The following is a 20,745-nucleotide window of genomic DNA, read 5'->3' as shown; positions in this document are numbered from 1 at the left end:
CTTCATTCTGTTGTCCAAGGCGTTTCATTCAGTTGATCAAGCAGAAAGCAGACTGCCTGAATCAGGGGCCAGGTGAGGCAAGAAGAAAACTTGTTTCCCAGTTTGCACCCTGGTAGACATCCCTTCCTCATGGACTCTGGAGAGCACAAGTAGGATAAGAGTGCATTTGTCTTCCACTGACTTTTAATTGCTTTAACTTTCACTGTTAATAAAGCAATACTGCTTTCCAAACCTTCCCATAAAATTCTAGCTCTTCAGTTGTCTTTCAATACTCAACTGTCACATGCTCCTCAAAGAAGTAAACTCCTCAGGAGGAGTCTGGGAAGGCAGTACCTGAGATACTCTCAGTGCCAGAACTAGTCCATGGAGCCTTGATAGTTGGTCAGATTGTTTTACAGCCTTTGTGCCTGCAAAAGCACTGCCAAACTAGGAATCAAATACCTACGAAAACCTCACCTAAGCATTTGTGGAAATAATAGCCAAAATTAACTTGGAATGTTGCCATACACTTAGGTAAGGTCATGACATGATGTGGTTACTTGTCGGTACTGATATTTATTGAAGTGGAATAAAGTGCTATTCATGAGCTAAAAGCCAACCCAATGTTTTATTCAGAATTAAAATGCTTTTTGCAAAGAGGATGGCTTTTCCAAAGTGCTAAGCACTGGGCCAGTTCTGTTTCCTTTAATGTCAGAGGCAGCTTGTGAAAACAGCTGCCCTAATTTGAACCATTATGCTGGCTGTTCAGGGCAACTGCAGTCTGACAAGCCAGCACTGTCTCCCTGGGAGATGAATATGGCTATGGGTAAGCAAGCAAGCTGGCACAAAAAACAGGAGCTTGGGCACAAGGGTAACTAGGGATTGACACGGCTTCCCTGGCTATCTGGAAAACCTTTCCCTATTGTGAGTAAGCTGGGTGAAAGCTAGAGAAACTCTGTTATGGTAAACTGTATTTCAGAAGCACATAGGATGGCCAGGACCATCAGTCAAAGACCAGCAGGAATTTTAGTTACAATTCCATTATGACTAAAAAAATGCAGCATTACAGGGACTATATATTTCTCCCAGGCCTCTATTCTGTCCAAGTTCAACACGACATACCTGGAATCTAAACATTCCAGTTAGATCAGTAATTTAATCTACCATGTGCATCGTTTTCTAAATACATTTTCACTGAGCTATTGCTGTTGTTGCACACCATTACAATTTAAATTACAAGGGTACATGATACATATAGCTGGTATTGAATTCAAACCGTTAATGTTAAAGAGAATGAGGCAATACTGCATATGCCTCATTACCAGGCTGTATGACCAACCCTAGAAATTTCCAGCCCTACAAATATGATGACAGCCAGTCCATCATGTCTGGGACATTGCTACCCACAAATAAGGTCAGCCCAGATTCAAAACCTTTCTGTGATGTTTCAAAATATATCTTGCAGATCACTGGAAAACCCATTCCTGCTCTTCAGTGTCCTCTTAAGAAGTGACAGAAGTCACCAATATTAGTAAAACAGAAGCTACTGGCTAAAATCAGGGAGACCTAAGAGAGGAATGCACCTGGAATGAACCCACTGAGACTTTTATGTTAGCTATATAAGTCATTGCAGCTACATCTTTTTCAACCTTGAAAATATAAATAAATTTGTAACAAAACATTTTTGGAAATGTTCTTTTTCCCTTAACATAGTAAGGCCTACTTCAACAAAGATCTCAAATGCTAAGTTTTCATTCAGGTACAACTCTGTCTAATGTACTCTTCAAGGAGTTCAAATCACTAATGGATGCAGCTATTCAATACCACACACTTGCAACCCTCTTACCATCTTTGCTTCCTTATGCAGTCTATTCTTAAACAGCATCTAATTACGTGTGTTCCCAGCTTCAAAGCTTTGTACTAGACATTGATGATATTGAGTGGCAATGCATGATGTTACTCTGTCTATAAATCTCTTTTCTTGGAAATCCCTTTCTAAAGAATCACAGCAAATCCAGATTACATCCAATCCCTTCACACATTCCCATGCATCCCATGGCTGTTGGCTGTGGTACCACAATACAAAGCATTCAATGCAACAATGGCCTATGCCCTGCCAACTGTTGGCTCCTGCTCCTGTGCCCAACACGTCATCTTCTTGGCCAGGTCTGCAAAAATTGAGAAGGGGGGCCTACTGTGAACAGGGAGCACTGAACAGATTTGGGACTTTATGAAATTGCTTGCAAAGCCAAGAAAGAATAGCCAGAAAGGGGCAAGGCAAATCCTGAGGCAATATTTGCCTCTTTGCAACATGAGAAAATAGCCACATTTTTCCACACAAGATCAGTTAAGGCATTTACAAAAGTAACCAAAGCACTCTATAAAACTCTAAAAAAGCAACAGAGCACTTGGTTTTCCTTTCCAATGTTACAACAAACTGGGTTTGCATCTTTTATATAAAATTTTAGCAGTCTTGCAATGGAAATGAAGAAGATGCAAACATACATATATATTGCATATATTCCGCCCTATATTGCATTTCAGAGTATCTCGCTGAAGCAATTTAATTAACATCAGGCAAAAAAGAAAAATGTAACATTAAGGTGATTCAAGATCTATTTGTATAGTCTTTCTTGTCACTAAAAATAATGGCCCCTTTTCCACTGAGAAAAGCTAAAAGTTGACTCCCATCCACCCTGAATCTGCATGGAATGTCTCATTGTCTCCAGCTGTATAAAGATAAATACATATATTAATCAACCATTCCCAATTGTCTGTCTTCCAGATCATTGAGCATGAAAGAAGTCTCTGACTGCAGCTGGCACCACTACTCCGTGGCCTGTCCACAGTGCAGGGGTAATCTAGGTACTAGAGGCTGCCCGCACATCTCACTTCTACCAAGCTTTATGGTTTGAAAGAGAGTGCTTTGGAAATAAAAGTCGCCCTTCGGGCTTTGTTCTTTCATTTCAAAATACTTTCTGCTATTCTGTTTCTACTATGAAGTCAGCAGCCAACTATCAAGGAAAGACAATTAGTCAAAGACCTCTGCAGAAGCCCCACGCTGACCCAGCAAGAGGCATACTCAAAGAGACTGCTTCTGGAGCCCTTTGTGTCTAATGAGCTGTTACATCGGATTACATTACTTAGAGAAGCAAAGATAGTAACATCAAACTCATACATATCAAATGGGACAGTCTCTTCTTTTTACAAAGTGCTATCAAGACTTACAAACTCAAAAGTAAAACTAAACAAATTCAAGCTATGCTTCTCTCCTTGTCCTGATACCCCTTTCCATGGTATTTTCCAGTAGACTGATACAGTGTTATCCACTCATGTATTTAGGTAACTATACAGTAAGTCTACCCATTATTTTCCCTCTCTGTACCAACTGTCCTAGAGTCTTCTGTAGAGCGTACATAATCATATCTAAAGATTTGGCTGTCCTTCTGATCCATCAGAATATGAAAATGGACAGGAATTTGGTCTCCAAGCCCTTTTGAGAGCAGATTTTATCAGTAGACATTCACTGAAATTCATAAAGAAAGCAGCAGGCAAACAGAAGCAGGCAAAAAGAATAGTGCAGCAGTTGCTTGGGTCATATGTACAGCCACCACTAAGATGACCACAAACCCAACCTCCTGGTTTTGATATGGGGCTGCACAAGTCAGGGCCTGGGGGGTTATCCTATGTTTTAGGGCATGTCCTCTTCCTCTTTTCCAGAGAGGAAATTTAAACTGCATCTCTGGATACATCTGGGGATTTAGTCATCTTCAGACTATCTCTAGGAATAAAAGTAGCAATGAATTCATCTAAAAATCAACTCACTCCTCACCCTCCCCTGCAATTCCCCCTGAAGCATTCACTGAATAATTTGCCAATTAAAAACCAGACAGTCCACAAGTTTACTAGTCATTCATTTACAAAAAGACACAGGGCACCCATTTTCATGCTGCAGTCACATTTTAATCAAATATTAATCCTTAGAGGTCTTTGAAGGGATGAGACATTCCCTCTTTGACAAGCCCATTCTTAAAATAGCTTCTTTGCTTTAACAGTTAACAGGTCAAACAAGAATGCAGCAGGCAAGTCATGGATTAAATAGTACCTTCAACAAACAGGACTCAGCGACATCAAGAAAGAGTCAGAAATCACAAGCTGAGGGGGATGGGACAGTAATCAGGACATGCATTAACTTTTAAAGTTTGCCATTGTCCAATTGTTTTTGGATAGTGTGCATGACAGCGCAGGTCATCCACTGGAGCAGGCACCTTCAGATTAGGGGCTGCAAAAGCTCAATGCCTCCTTACAGCAGAAGTTCCATGAGGAAATGTGACTTGATCTAATTTTGGAATCTGGAAAAAAGACAAACATGAGGAAGGAAGTTTAAAAATATTTGGAAAAAAGTCCTTTCAGAGAAAAAGGAAACTCAAACCAGATAATTCAAATAGCAGTAAATCAGCATCAAACTGCTGTGACATGTCTCTTTGGAAACAGTACATAAGGATTGCTTGTCCCTCTCTGGAACATTTTAGACAGGGAGTAGGAAGTCACTACTATCTTGGGATGGGTTTAGCCCAGTGGTTTCCAGTCATCCATGTATGTACTGGTACTGCAGACCTCCATTTATGTCCAACACACATTAAACTCTGTTGAGTTAGGTCCACACAGAGCTCCAAACATCCTCCCTTTGGTTTCAAATACTCCTACCTATAGAACAACCTTTGAAACATAAGTCTGCAATATTTCAGACCCCACAGATCATCAAAGCTAGCAGACAGGAGATCTGCTAAGAAAAAGAATCAAAGGAAACTACTTTCAGGTTTCTGGGATAAAGACACAAACCCCTAATTCCACATGAATTTTTCAGTACTGTGCATACACCACCAGCTAGCACAATCCCCCCCGTGGGTTTCTGCAGGACTGCCCAGGCCATCAGGGAGTACCTGATAAAGCCGCATACATACCTTCATGGAAGATCAGGATTACATCAGTCAGCTCCCCTGATTCACCTGGTAAATACCATCTCTAAGGGACTAGTTTGCTGAGTTAATTCATCATTTAACTTGTACAATTTTAAAAAATTCTTGGGTCACAGAGAAATGGAATTAAGACTTTATTAGCTAATTCCCAGTTGTAGGAGAGTAAATTCTCATTATGCACTAAAATGATCTAATTTACACTACAGTCATTCTCAGATGGGTGAATGGATGCATATTTACCTCACCATGACTCCAGAGGGCAAAGGTTTCTTCCCATTCTTACCTTTTTCTGTTGTCCTCTTCCTCCCTCCCACCCCTCTTTGTCTCTGACAGCTCTGTAAACAGTACAAAATTTATTTTGTGCCAGTGGAAAGAGGGAGAACAGGTAGTAAGCAGGGCAAAGAGGGTTACCACCTCCTCCTTCCTTCGTCTTTCCTCCTCCTGCATAGTGGCAAGCCAAACTTAACAGTAAAGTCAGAGGAAGGAAAAGGAATAACAAAACGGGTTTGAAAAACACCCATTCTGAAAAACGCTAGTTTTCAAGGAAAGGTGCTGAAATGTTAGAATTAGCAAACATAACTGAACGTAAAAGAATTCCAACTAGTCTTTCTAAAATGAAAGAACTTTGGTTTTAGGCTCTTCTCCCTCTATGTCTATGAGACAGTTACAAGGGTAATGAGATTTCACATACAAGAGTGGTAAAAATATCCATATACTAACCTTCTACCATCCTACCACTGCTAAACTTTACGTACAACTTCTCCTATGAACATATTCTGTAAATTGTAGACATTTTGAGTATACCAAAAGACAGTCTATCCTAAGCCTCCTTTTTTGTTCTAATATGCCCCAACACTCTGCTGTAGTGGATTTTGAATTTATAAACTAAACAAGGCCCAGCTGGGTAAATAATGAGAACAGACAGCACTGTAGGAAGTGGTTATTTATTCTAAATCAACCCTCAAACAACCTCATACTCTCTTTCCTGGAATCAATGTAATGCTGGAATTTCACATTTCAGCAATACAATCTATGTTTTCACCACAAGTGCCAATTATAGAGAGCTCAGCTGCTGCCTCTTCTCTTTTTAAAGCAGTTTACCATTGTTCTCATACAGTCTAGTGTTGTTAACTCACCTATGTTTTCAGCTGAGTAAAGTATCCCACACTTCCCGACCTGAGCTGCTACGCAGTATTGCTGTATGGTCTTTCAGGGAATGTAGTAGTGAAGCCCACCTGTAGTCAGTCATTTTTCTGCATTGCCAAAGTTCTTTGCAACCATGGTGCAGTCAGCCTGTTAACTTTCCCTCTGACTTGTGCATGTCAGTACCAAATCTCTGCATCTGTAAAACACTTTGGGATCCCTGACAAAAAAAGGACTCTATGTAAAGGTCAGATTAATAGCTTTTTTCTTAAGCAAAAACATTTTAGGAGAAAATTTTAAACAGGCACACAAGTCTAGCATTCTGGAAATTCTCACAGCTGCTGTTTGCTACCTAAACTCTGTGCTGCTTAGAGTCATGTGTGTTCACATGATCTGCTAAGCTGGGAGCTGGGGGCAGTCTCTTGCTCTTGAACTTTTTCCTCCTGCACTTTAAGATCTGCCCAGCAATGCTTTTATTGTGTACTGCTGAGTACATAAGCGCGCATGTAAAGGGCATGTGATGGCAGCTGCTTCCAAATGATTTATAACTAGTCTGTCCTTTATTTCCCTTTTTTTGGGTATTGAAAAAAAAATCATTAAAATATCAGGACTTTTTAAAAAAAACCAATGAAACCAAAACCTAAAACAAATGCAACTTAAACCACACTTTGCCTTACATGGCAACCACAGAGTAAAGGAACCACATGTTCAATTTTCATTTTCTCCAGATATGAAAATATGTATACTAATTACTTTTAGAGAGTACTTTGACTCAATACACAGAGCATACTTCATATGGGCTATAATGTTTTCAAGATTTATTTAAAGGCTACGACAGAATGGAATACCAATAACATCACTGCAGGCTTCCTATGAGTAACAAATGAAGCACTAACTCTCTGGAAAGACATGAAGCTTACAAACGGAAACTCTGTCCAGTGCTGTAGTGATGAGCATTTAGAAATATAAGCAATCATTATAAGATTAACATAACCCATCAAAGTCCATAGGTCAGTCAGCTTTCTATTTCTGTGTTGTAACAGGAACTGTGGCATCAGCATAGGGCATTACAGGGGGATTAATGACTAGCTGGAATTAAAGGCCCTTGGCTATGCCTGAGGCAATCGGCTCCTCCCACCTACTCACTAATCCCATGAGATACTCTAGTCTCCTTTAGAGCATTAACATCCAGCTTTTTTACAAAATCCTTTCTGCAGAGGATTTTTGTGCTTAGTTTATTTGGAGGACTTTATATACATATGGGAGTAAAACTACAGTGAATTAGGGAGAGCATATTGGGGTGAAAAGCCATATCAGTGCCTTCAAATCTATGTTCACTGGGTACAAATGTTCTCAGATACCAAAGAATGCGAGTGGGCTTGTATTTTTATTCACTTGCTCTCTCTATTTGAAGTGAGATCTATTATTGCATTAACAACTTTCTGCTAGTCTTCCAGTGCTCCAGCTCCTTAAGGAAGTATGTGTGTCACTCCTGTTCAACTTTCTTGTTTTTTGACACCCTGCACCACTACCACTACTATCACCATGGCTGTCTAAATGTCACAGAATCTTTTGGATAACTGCTAGGCACTTTCAAAATTGGCTACAATGCATGTACAACAAAGATAATAACCATTTTATTCGTCATTGCTTTGAGGTTATTAGCACACTACAGATATTAATTTGAAAAATAAAAAAAAAGGGGGGGGGGGGGGAAAGTGATACATCATGTTAACCCCCAGCACAGTGTCTCCTCAGTTATGCTTTTTTACTCCTCAGCCAAAAAAAACCCTTTGTAAGCATTCACTGACTGCCTCTTGACATACAGAGAAAATAACGTTACAGACTTTCAGCAGTTACACTTGCATATTGACTGTTCTTCTCAGGTGAGTTCACCAAAACTGCAAAAAACCCTTCAGACCTGGACCCTGGATATTCTCTTCCTCAGAAAAGCATCACTCTGCAGATTAATACATTTGACTCTGATGCAATCTGGAATGCTGCCATTCACCACAGCAGTAACGGACATGAAAAGCAACAAATGAAATTGAGAGAGGTCTCTCTGACTGCTGAGCATCCACACTTCCATACTAATACTCTCTACTAACTTATACTATTCATAAAGAACTCAGCAATCAGAAACACTGTTATCACATGGTATAAAAAACACACCGTCTTATGTGTGTTAAAGCTTCCAGCTTGCTTGCTTGGTAATACTCTTGATCAAATTCTCTGTCAAATGCAGGCTTCAGTGGGGAAGTCCTTGCATATGTGGTCTTGCATATATATATATAAAGAGGACAAAGTTTTAATTACTGTAGCCTAATGTTGAAAATTTTCATGATTACCTTTAACTTTTTTAAGCTCCTGAAAAAATCTAACCTGTGCTGTGTGTTCCTTCAAAGGTACAGATCCAGTACCAGAACATAGTTATATGGCTGCAAAAGTTAATTGTATATGTGGCAATACAGCAAATGTAGTAAAAGACATAAACAAAACATTTGCTACCCTGTTGTTTCAGAATTGTCCACAGATTACTTTAATATTAAAGACATAGATCTGTACCAAATATCTCCCCAATGCAAAATGGAGCTGGCAATTTTATTACTGCTTATCATGGCCTGAGGAAATCTGCAATTGTGTCCAATTATCAGTTTTCCATAGCCTTCCACTGTCTGCAGGTTTTTTTGTTGTAGTGATGGCGATGATACTGGGATGGTTAACTTCATTCCCCTCAAAAACAGATAAAAGCTGAAATGACAGAGTTTCTGGCAAGAGAATTTCTGGCAGAGGAAGCAAAGTAGGAAATGGAGCTCCTGATATAAAACAGCCCACTCGGTCTCATCTGAGAAAAGGCTTGCTGCCTGGGTATTTCTCAGATCTCTTCGCTGGATGAAAAATTGCCAGGGTTTAAAACATGTGAAGCTTTCCCGTTACGAGAATTATGTGCTTTACAAATCATGATAAATCCTTACTAAACTATGACAGTGTCAGTGTTTCAAACAGTTCCTTCCCTTCAGTGAGGTTGCATTTACAGTGCTATGAGCGGACTTAGATTATAGGGTCATTTTTCACTTGAACAGCCTAAAAGTGTATGTATAAGTTGTATAAGCAGCGTTCAAGCACCAAACAAAAATGATGAGACACCTCCCTGAAGGAATTACTCAGTCCCTCGAGAATTTTCCTTGAATTATTCTTCACACCTTTCTTTCTGCCTCCCTCCTTACTCCCACCACTCATCACCTACCCAAGGAAAATGTCAGGTTATTCAATGGCCTTGTTATGACAAGAAGTTGCTATGTTAAGGTGGTAAGTTGAGAAATGGGGTTTGTATGGACTTCTGATGAAAAGTGCAACCTGAGTCTCCACCCCTTCTGCTAGGAAGTTCAGCTGGAGTCACTGAGGAAATAAAAAAACCAGACACAGGAACACGGAGTTTTAAAAAGAGCAGGGGCAGCCTAGTGCTGTGAACGGAAACAAGGAACAGACACCCATACTGCTTCCCCAGCTCAAACTGGAAAGCTAAGTGGGACATGCCCCAAGTGTAGCACGAGAAGTCACACTATACTTCTGCCATGGCCTTGATCTCAGACACTGACGATAAAGATGGATTCTACATTTTACCATTCACTCTTCCTTTCAGTGATTGCTCCCTCCATTTTTTAGTTATTTGTTTAGATTTTCAGTACATAAAAATCCTGGCATTGCCATTATGGGCTCGGAGCCATGTGAGCAATCTTCTTAAAATACACTAACAAATCATCCATATGGTTATCCAATATGTAACTATTTACTTTCCAGGATAGTAAAAGAGAGGTAACAAAAACTATTAAAAGCTTTACAAAACTTCACAAGACACTGTCATCCTAATTAGGAGTCTATAATTTTCACTGAATAGCAGAGTTATAGACATCCATCTGCATGATCCCATTTTGAACATGTTTTCATTTTAAGTCTCCCTTAAACAAGACTGAAAGATCAGAGGAGTCATTGTCCTTAGGAGCTACCGGCTTGAGATCATTGTTGTATGTGCCCCAGCAGAGTCTGATACCATGCAGTTCACTAGGTTCTGGAAGAAAGGGACTTCAGAAACAGCATTTAGCAAGGCTGGGAAAAACTACATGAAAGCTAGAAGGAGAAATACCAAGGAAATTCCTTTCCAGGTATGATCTTCTGTAACAGCTTATAACTGTTAAATGGTTTTCCACACAGGTTCCAAGATTTGGTTAGAGGACCCAATTGAGTTATAAAAGTTTGTTTTTCTTGTAAGCTGTAATTGGTACTGTTTCGCTTAACTTACATGTAAAATTCTCTTGCCCTTTCCAGAAAGTCACTGTTTCCCTAAAAGAAAATACTAGGATGAGACTTCACTTTGTTGAGACAGTTACTATGTGTATTGTCTTCACAGAATGTGCAACACTGTCTGAGGACAAAGTCATTTATCACAATTTTCTGTGTGTACTTCAGCAGGTAACTGCTGCTGTGAAAGTAGGTGAGTTGATCTGTGGCTACTTTATACACTGTAGCTTGTGAGTTAACATTTTATGCCAGCTTCTGCCGGTTGTCCTATGGAGTATTCCAGGCAGTTCAGTGGATGGATTAGCAATTATTGAACTTGTGGAAGAAATCAATGGGCTCTTAGGCCTGCATATGCATAAAGCAAGATGGGAACTGTTCTCACATACTTTAAAGATCTACAGTTCTTAGGTCTCTTGGGATAGTTGCAAAATGATGTCTCCTTTTATCAGATGTGACTAGTGCCCAGAAAAGACAAGGAAGAGCAGGAAGAAGGAAAGCCATGTCACCCCTTGTCCTGGCCAACAGAAACGGTAAGCTTCAGGACGGAAACACAACATATTTGTTACAGCAATACACTTTCTCCTTTGATATCACAGGACCTGAAGGCCCTGTCCTTGGGACAATACAATTTTCTTTTGTGACCAACACAGATAGCAGAGGCCAGTCTTTCCAGTTCCACGAAGTTGTACTCTTTTGTAGACAGAAAACTAGAAGAAATGCTTGAACTCCTATGATTATATTCAGGTATCTTTCTCAGAGCAGCCTTTTTGTGTGAGATACCACCATAGGGCTCATGCTGCTTTAAGGTCTCAGGCCCTGCCTTGGTAACCTTGGTTAATAGGAGCTTTTCCATTAAACTTAATGGGAGTAAGAATATTTTGTGTGTTGTTTGCCTGAATATCGTAGGTATAAGCAAATTCAATATACTGAAATTGGCATCAGTGAGCCCCCTGCAGCTCTGAAAGTGCAGGGATTAGTGTCCATTAGCACACTTTTCTCTGAAGTACAAGAAACTGTAATTAGCATAAATTTATTGCCTAAAACTGAAGGTGGAAACGAGACAAAAAACAGTCTAGTGGAAGAGCTTACAGATAACACTGAAACACTCAGCATAATAAACAGATACATTCTGAATTTCACTCTAGAGGAAGAGGATGTGCCTTGTTTTGACTAATGGAAACTGCATCCAAGACCAAACAGCCTACAAAAGGCGCTCAGCAGTCTCCAGTCCCTTCAACTAAAAAGGAAACTTAAAAGAAGCAGTAACCTAAGTCCAAGTTCTGTCATATGCAGTGTAACTCATTTAGCACCTAGTTTTAACTGTGACTGCATTATGAAACTTCACAGAAACACACAGAAGCAAGTGTTTCTTTTAAGATCACAATATGAACTCAACTGTAGACTATCTTAGCAGACACAGCACTTCTAACTGTTCAGATATAACTTTGGTATGAATCTTTACAGATTGTGTCCAGTTACAAAAAAAAGAAAGAAAATCACTTACTTGTTTCATTATCTTTGTAAATCAGAATCATCTCCTGCTGTTCCGATAAACACAAATCACAAAAAAAGGATGCCTTTATTTTACCAACAGAAGCTCAACTCCATTAAGAGAAGCCAGATTTGATTATACCACTGTGTCACTCGTGAAAGAAGAATATTTCCCAGAACAAAAATATAGGAATCTTTGCCATGGAGTTTACAACTTACTTCTGTGCTAACGTACCCAATGTATTAACAAGGTCAAAGAAATCACCAATGCTCTTGGATTCCTGTTGCCTCTTTTTATGTGTTTATTATTTCATAAGTCAGACTGTTAAAGCTGTGGGTTCCCAACGGGAATTCAGCTTCAGGGGCTAAGTACAACTGAGAGCCCGTATGATCCTGCATATGCATATTTGTACAAAAATAAACTCTCCACTTGGTCCACATTTCATTTGCCAGTTGGCCAGGTTAGTTATATATTCTGTTGGGTAGAATGAGCAACCTTTTGCCATAAAGCTTTACCTTCCCCCTTCTCCATTCCCATCTATCATTCTTGTTGTAACTATTAATAGATAAACCGTAACTTTTGTTTTGGTTAAGACCTACACAAAATATCTGTCCCTCAAGAAACTGGCCCACATTCTGAGTATTTTAGCTCTGTGAAGGGGACAACTGCCATACAACTATCCCTACATTTTTCAATTGCCACAAAAATAAACCATTTGTAGACTAAACACATGCAGGCTTTTTCTGCTTCTAAGTCTCTTATTACATTTGGTCATATCTACAACACTATAAAACAAATGTATTTGTACACATATTTTCACAAGTTCCTATCACTGAAGCATCCTTCACTCCTTTTTCATTTCATAAATTTTTTTGCTTGAAGCCCCTATCTTTCCCTAAAAATAAGTAAATAAATAAAACATTATTCTTTTTATTTTTTAGAAATGCTTCCAAATTTCCCTCACTTTCAGACTGCACAGCAAGACCTGTCTTAGGCTTCCCTGCCTCATGCCCTAAAGCCATGAGAGAAAGCCTGAAATTCCACATCAGTAGATTTTATTACGTATTTTTTCTCTTTGAGCAAAGCACCACCTTAATATCTGAACAGTGAAATTCCACCTTTCCCTTTTATTCTCCCATGCATTATTTAAACATTCTGCTCTGAATTCTATGATTAGGGTATTCCTGAGTAGCTACAACCAACATGTTTATAGTCTGATACAGCAGGAAATGTGGGCTACCCAGGATAGTTTCACACATGTGTTTGCTGTACATGACCCTCAATTTAAATAATTAATTTAGTAAAAAATGAACTGAAATCAGATTTACTGCAAAAACTTTTAAAATTTAATTTTCAGACTAGCAATCAATGCTTATTCAGTTTCCATCTTACCCCTGCCTTCCCTTTTTGCAGATGCTTAAGTGACATTAAACAATTGCACAAATTTTAAAAATTGTAGGAAAATTACCATCTGCACTTAATTCAGAAATAAAAAGGTCCAGAGAAATCACTCTTTATGAACATTTTTCTTAACAGAAAGAATAAAAACATGCAAAAATTCTCACGGTACAATACATACATATATTTGTGGCATTCTGTCTTTCAAATCATTTTGAAATGTAAGATGACAGAAATTAAGAGAGATCTCACTACAATCTCACCCAAAACCTTACTCAATTTCTAAGACATGACTTAGGATTAAAAATGAAAACATCTTCATAGAAAGAACTATGTTGAGACACACAGTAATAAAGCCCATTATTATTCACAGACAAATAGTATCAAACTATTATCTGCTTAGTATATACTTCATTATATTTCCCCTAAATCTATGCAAAATAAAAATACAGTCTTGTAAACAATAATCACAACAGAAGGAAATAAAAAATAATGAAATCTTCAACTTACATTGATATGTTATTATAGGTCCTGCACAGCAAGTAGCCCTAAGGGTACATTTTAGTTTTTTTATCCATGCTCCGTGCTTGTTGCTGATGTGACCACTTAGGCACATGGTCAAGTTGCAATCAGCTTCTCTCTTAGTGATGTATGAGAGCTGTGCTGATTTATCTAGTCCTTCTGCAGCAGATTAGCACTAATGTTTCTGCTTCTGCATCCTACCTTTCTTTAGCAGTAGACTCTGCATTATCATTGGCAATCCGAATTAAAGAGCCAGTGAGTGTAGAACAATTTTTTTTTTTCTTTCTGAAACACACAAATATCATGTTTTTATCCACTGACCCTCCTTTTTTAATACCTTTGGCAAGAACAGTAGTCAGAGATACAGAATAATGGTTCCAGTAAGTCTGCTATAGTCTTTTTGTGATTTATTCTGTTAAAGGAATATTACCCTATGCAGATGGCCCTAGACAAGAGGCAGCTGTTAACACACCAACTTTTCAGCCAGGAACATAGGATTTTCAATTTGTAACACAAATGTATTATATGCACATTGTGAAATTCTAGTTTATTCCGAAGAAGTAGACAATGCAAAATTAGTTAATGCAAACAACTTGCTTTATTTCATAAAGCCTAAGTACCTTATACATTAAAGCTATTTAACATACAAATTCATTTGGTTAAAAACTATTTCAGTGCCTTATAGTGTATGTGTTCATTATGAATTCTCCCTTTTCTCCTTAAGATTACATTTTTTAAACTATGGGATTGTGGAATCCAGCTATTAAAAGTATTACAAAGAACCTGACATTCTCATTGTTACTATTTTGACTTTCCAGTAAACAAATAGTATTTTAGCATTAAAATGCAATTGTTAATTCATGGTCTTTTCAATTCAAGACACCATGAGACACAGCTGTTTAAATTTTCATTAGGACTCTGAAAAATATTTAGGAAAAAATGGATGTCTTAGACCATCCATCTTGAAAATGTGAACATTCTGACAAGTTTGCTCACTGTCAAGATGACTCACATCATTGCTGTTCCTAGCCACTACTCCTGATCACAGAAGTATTCCTCTCTGGTTTTAAACAACAAATGCCATACCTGAATATTAAACAAGAAATATGTGCTGCTTAAACATTAGTAATATTTGAATAGCAGAAAAGTCTCGGCTACTCATAAAGACCTATTCTCTATTATCAGCATTCATTTGAGAAAAACATTACATGGAGTGTCTTAAACAGGAAACCAGAAAAGAAAGAAGGAAATAGAATTAACTCATTATAGTAAACCCTAAAACAAAGAGGGGCTATTTTTGGTCTAATGTGAAAACCTACTGTGGCAAAATGTGGCAACATCCATTTCAAAGTGCTTTCTGGATTTTACAGATACTTATTTTTACACCTGCCACAGAGGCACAGCAACCTCAGCAACAGAACGTAGCAAAGAGCTAAGCATGCTCATTAGCACAGAATTGCTACAAAAGCAGTTTTAGAGCTAGGTGTGGGACTGCACATGACTTCAAGCTTCCCCAGCTTTCCTCCTCTTTTTGTGTGTTGTTGATAAGGAATGAAATAAGTGACTACAGAAGGGCATCCAGAAGCCAGAGTGAGAACCTACTGAGGAAAGGTACCTGAAGAAAGTTTCAAGGCATCCGCAGTGCTGAGCTGCCAGCAGCTAGCTAAATGGAAACACTGAAGAGCTGACATACATTCAACCTCATGCCCTCCCAGCCTTCAGGCAGCTCCTTGCACATCATGAGTAAGCCTCTTATGACCCTGAATTTGAGAAGTCTCTGTGGATGATAGGAGCCTACCACCACACATTCAAAGACCTGAAGGTCTCTATTTCAAGAAAGATGGAGGCAGGGTTCTGTGCTTCCATCTGGCTTTAAATCCTCCTCAGGACTGGACTCACTCAGAGAGCATTAGTTCTACCTTCAGTTGCCTTCTCTGGGGATGAAATTCAAATTCCAACCGTCATGCCTCAGGGCAGTGTCCTAAAAGAAATGGTGCTACTCTGCCAACAGTGCTCCAGCTAGGAGTGCTCCTCCCCTTCTGTGGAGAAATGTGCCACAGAATTCAAGATTCACAACATTAGAGAGGGGACAGAATGATACTGAACTTCCCAACAGCTTCTACCAACAAAAAGGAGCATGACATGGATGTGGCAAACAAAAGTGAGAAGTGCTGTCAACTCTAAAGGCAGTATCAGTTTTAAGGACGCCATTTCACTAAGAACTTAAAATTTAGACCCCATGGTTTCATGTAGGTCTTTGCTGTACTGGGAAAAAAGTATTTAGCCAAGATACTGGAATCTGATGTAGGAACAGCACTGGAGCTACTATTGCAGGTAGATGCAGAAAACTAAAAAAAGAATTAAACTCCACTTTAAACATGTATTTTTTTGCCCCCAGACTCTCATTAGAAGTTTGATTTGGAACCTCATTGCTCTGATTGTTAGAAAGAAACTTCTAATGTACGATTAAACTGTGTTAGTACCCACCCGCTTCTGAGAAGCACTGTTCTCTAACAAGTTACTCCCCGAGTGGTGGTCTTCTGCATTTATAGACAGCAATCTTATTCCCTATCACCTTTCACATCAACAGACTAACCAAGACTCTTGTAGTCTTGCCATATAAAATAGACACTCCATCTCCCTTACCATGGTAGTCCTTCTCTGCACCTATCCCAGTCTGAGTTCATCTCTTCTAAACATGAGTGAGCAGAACCATACATACTATGTTCCACTCAAAGACTTACCATAGATTTTATTTTAGTAGACCAAACAAACAGTGGGTTTTATACATGGTTGTAATAAAATTTAAGCCTCCTACCATCTCATCTCCAGCAGCTAAAAATTACAACAACTTTATCTGTGATAGAGTTCTGACATATACCAACTGGGATGTGTTAGTATGTATTTTCTCTGCTATGCTACACGAGGCCATGAAGCAAGAATTAACATCAATCTGCATTCACTTGTGTCAAGCAAAAATATGAACATTACTGCTGGCCCACTTGCTTAGTTCCCAGTTATTTATTGAAACAACATGTTGGTTTGATAACAATTTCCAGTTCTCCCTGCTGGAAGAACTGGAACCAACTTCACTGAGAGAAGAAAGAATAGCCATCGTATCACTGTTTGCTGCTAAAAAGCATCATCTGCACTTCCTAAGCCCCAGTGGTTTGCTGAAATGTTATACAAGCTATGCAAATGACATACTAATACTTCAAACATGCCAATCAATTGTATGTATTTTACAGAATATTACTCAAGGCAACTGGAAGTGTAAAGTTGAACAAATTATCAACCGTAACTGAAAACATGCAAGTAAGTTTTAATTAAACATGACGTCTCTATTGCAAAAACCACATTAAAACCTTACTAAAAGGGAAGATAGCTAATTGGGGGGAAAATGAAAGAACAAAACAATGTTTTTTAAGGAGAGTGAGTGTTGCTCAGGAAAGATTATTTATTTTTGAAGACTTATAAATGCATTTCTAATTTATTCTTGATTCCAAGCCCACTGTAATTTCAAACAAATAAAACCATGCATGTAAAAAAAATGCATGTTCTCAAAACCACGGATACGATATCAAGAGTGCTTATTTATGCTAGTAATTGATTTGTTTAAAATGTCAAATATTTGACTGAGACTGGCAGAAAGAATTTTGGAGGTTAAACAATCAATAAGGTTATTTTCTGGGAGACATCTAAAACCCTGCAAAAGCTACACACGAAAAAACCCCACCCACACACATTTTAAGCCACAGTCAAGAGTCCCATCACAGAAAGGGCACCTAGCTGCTCATGCTGAGGCCCAAGAAAGTGCAGTAAAGGGCAGTCTCTTCAGTTGAGAGTCTGTGTGTTCAAGTAAGTGTTGCATATGATACATCTGAACATTTATAGCACGTTCAACTACTTAATCATCAAAAAGCTTTCAGGAATCATATATAGTACCTTCTCACCTTGCATACGGAGAAACCAAGAGGGTAAAATTAAATGCCTTTATCAAATTTGCTAAACAACTTATTTTCAACAACAGGTTTATATGACCGGCCTTTTGCACAATAGCTGGCACATCTTAGGCTTTCCCCAGGGAAGAACTGGTAGTCTGTCTAACCAGTGACGGCCCATTTCTCCCTTGTACCATTGCCACGACATGGAAAAATTAAGGGAATATACTACAAGTTTCAGAAAGCCAACTCAGCACTTGCTCTACATTTTAACCTCAGCCAGCAAATTATCCTAGTGATAATACAATTTGTGCCAGCAAAAGCTCTTTTGCAACTATTTCTTATACCAGCCCTACATTAGGCTAACTATACCACACAAAACCTGTTTTCCCAACCTAACACTGACATTTTCCCCACAATCCTGCCAGCAAAATTTTAGTATAGCCTTGGTTTTAGTGAATAGAAGACCAAATAATCAATGATGTTTAGGGAAATAAATCAGTAGGAAGGCTTTAACACCAAGTATCCGGTTTACGTTTCAAGGGCTCTCTGCAAGAAAAAGAGCAGGGAAAACCAAGAAAAATGGGGATCTTTCTTTCAAAATAAATGTTGAGATGTAATTTCAAACACAGATCCCTAAAAATCAGAGGAGTCTACTAGGTACAAACTGCACAGACCACGACATGGGCTACATAAGGAGCAACAATCAACTAAGAACAAAATAGAAGAGATTATATGTTGTCCTATGGGCTCCAGAACACTCTTGCCAAACAATACTGTACTGAGAATCACTGGAAAAAGTTGAATAGGTAGAAAGCACAAGCCTACATCTTATCCTTCTGTATAGCTAACATCAGCCTCATGCTTTCCTTAGAAGAGGAGTGTTACAATGAAGCTGACTTTCTCACTTTTCTCAAAATGTCCCTATGTTGACTTGTATGTTAGTGTCAGTGTCGTGAAATGTCCTTTTCAGACTACAGGTTGCAGATGAAATAAAGGATGACAGTTATAAACTGTCTTACTGCATAGCAGCATAAATGAGTAATCAGATGGCCAAAAAGCATCAGGTTTGTTGAGCTGACAAAGAAACAAAAGTTACTTGTTTCAGCCACATCACAGGGATAAGCACAACATTAGCAATCATACACCTGAGCATAGAATCATTTAGGTTGGAAAAGACCTTTAAGATCATTGAGTCCAACTGGTAAGCTAGCACTGCCAAGTCCATCACTAAACCATGTCCCTAAGTGCCACATCTTTTAAGTGCCTCCAGGGAGAGCGACTTCCGTGGGCAGCCTGTTCCAATGCTTAACAACCCTTTCAGTGAACAATTTTCTCCTAATAACCAATCTAAACCTCCCCTGGTGCAGCTTGAGGCCATTTCCTCTTGTCCAATCACTTGTTACTTGGAGGAAGAAACTGACACCCACTTCACTAATGAACTTACTCAATATACTTTCACTTGAATATTTACAGAAATCCTGCATAGAAGGAGATGGAAAATAATTTCTATTAGTCATTGAAATCAACTGTGCATGCTTTGAATGTTGCAGCTTCTGCAAAATGTGGTGTATAATTATTGTATTTCTGCTTTATCTTCCTGACCTTGATTAGCTGCTACTAAGCAGTTAGCCAGTCAGCTTTGGACTGGAGAACAAAGTGGGACACGAAACAAAAAGATAAAGTTGGAGGCGAGTTTAAGGTCACTCCTTCCTCTTCATGCTTTCTTGCAACATGGGCACAAAGGGAAACTCCACAAACACCAGAAACTTTCTGCAACAGGTGGAAATAAATACCTACCATATTACAGAGTAACCAACAGTATTCACAAGAAAACATTTGGAAGTTATATTCTGTATTTATTCAGTGATGTACGTATTGACAGAGGGGCAAATGTAGCAGAACAATAATTATTACAAAGGGTCATTGTGAGGCCGTGCCAATAAAAAACTTAATTTGCTTTAATTTAAGTTTTAGCAGATATGCCAAAGATTAATGGAATGCAGGTTGCACCAGTTTATGCTGTGGTGAATTTTGTCCTGGCACAGCTAGGAATAACTCGGGAAAGAAATGAAAACAGGTGAGTAAAAGAAAAATAACTGGAGTTTTATATCCTTGCCAGTACCTTATTTTCTAATACACTTTTTTCCCTTCATTTGGGAGTGAATTTTCACAATTGATTCTGAAGACCTTTACAATACCAGAACTGCAGTAATTTTCCACTATTTTCCATCCAATCCACATGGATGGCATTATTTTTACCATCACTAATCATTTCAATTCAGACCAGGCTGTATCTAGCACCATGTCCTAAGGTACCTTACAATTAGCATAAACCCAAAAATACTTGGAAATTACTTTTCAAGAGTGAAGCAGGAAACATTGCTACAGTTGGATCAGAAAGTCTTCACTCATAGTTAACAGAAACAAATCTGTAAAGCAGCAAAACAGATTTAATCAGAGTTGGAGGCTTTACATGTGGGTTGCTGTTTTTTTTCTTTTAATCACTCAAGTAGTAGAAGAAAGCAATGTAGTAGCTGTCACATATTTTAGTATCAGTAACATATTTAATAGCCATAGTTCATCTTAAAAAAAGATAATGCCTTGGGTAGAAGCACTGTCATGCAAATTAACAACTGGCTAAATGACTGCAATCAAAGATAACGAAACGTGGCAACACAAAAAGGGAGGTGTCTAAAGAAGTACTGAAGGGCTGGGTTCTGAGTTTTTTTATATTCATAATCTCAAAGGGAGAATAAACAGCTTGATAACATATTATGAAAACACTAAATAAGGACAAGATAAAAACACTGGACAAAAAATAAATAGAATGAATGTCTCTCGGGAATTAGCAATGCTGAGGAAAAGATCCATTTGGAAAAATTCAATGGAGACATCATTTACATAGAGCTAGTGAGTGAGCAAAGTCTAGGAAGCAATAATCCTGAACATAGTTGGAGTATACAGCACGCCTCCCACTGCCATCATTTCT

The 20,745-nt window shown here is 38.6% G+C and overlaps 1 protein-coding gene across 8 annotated transcripts in view; it reads right to left on the bottom strand.

Annotated features, from left to right (window-relative positions):
- Positions 1 to 20,745, bottom strand: part of RAPGEF4 (Rap guanine nucleotide exchange factor 4) — a 158,566-nt gene that overhangs the window by 100,833 nt on the left and 36,988 nt on the right. The window contains exon 1 of one of the 8 annotated variants that reach the window (XM_040603596.1): positions 13,801 to 14,001. The exons of 6 other annotated variants lie outside the window; for them this stretch is intronic. The gene's annotated coding sequence lies outside the window, so the exon portion shown is untranslated. Of the gene's footprint in view, positions 1 to 6,094; positions 6,490 to 13,800; positions 14,002 to 20,745 lie in introns of those variants that run through there. One more of the 8 variants, XM_040603599.1, reaches the window with a different exon arrangement.

Source organism: Falco naumanni, chromosome 8, assembly GCF_017639655.2.
Source record: "Falco naumanni isolate bFalNau1 chromosome 8, bFalNau1.pat, whole genome shotgun sequence".
Taxonomy (NCBI): domain Eukaryota; kingdom Metazoa; phylum Chordata; class Aves; order Falconiformes; family Falconidae; genus Falco; species Falco naumanni.
Note: the sequence above shows the minus strand (reverse complement) of the source record. Positions and strands in the feature narration are given on the sequence as shown.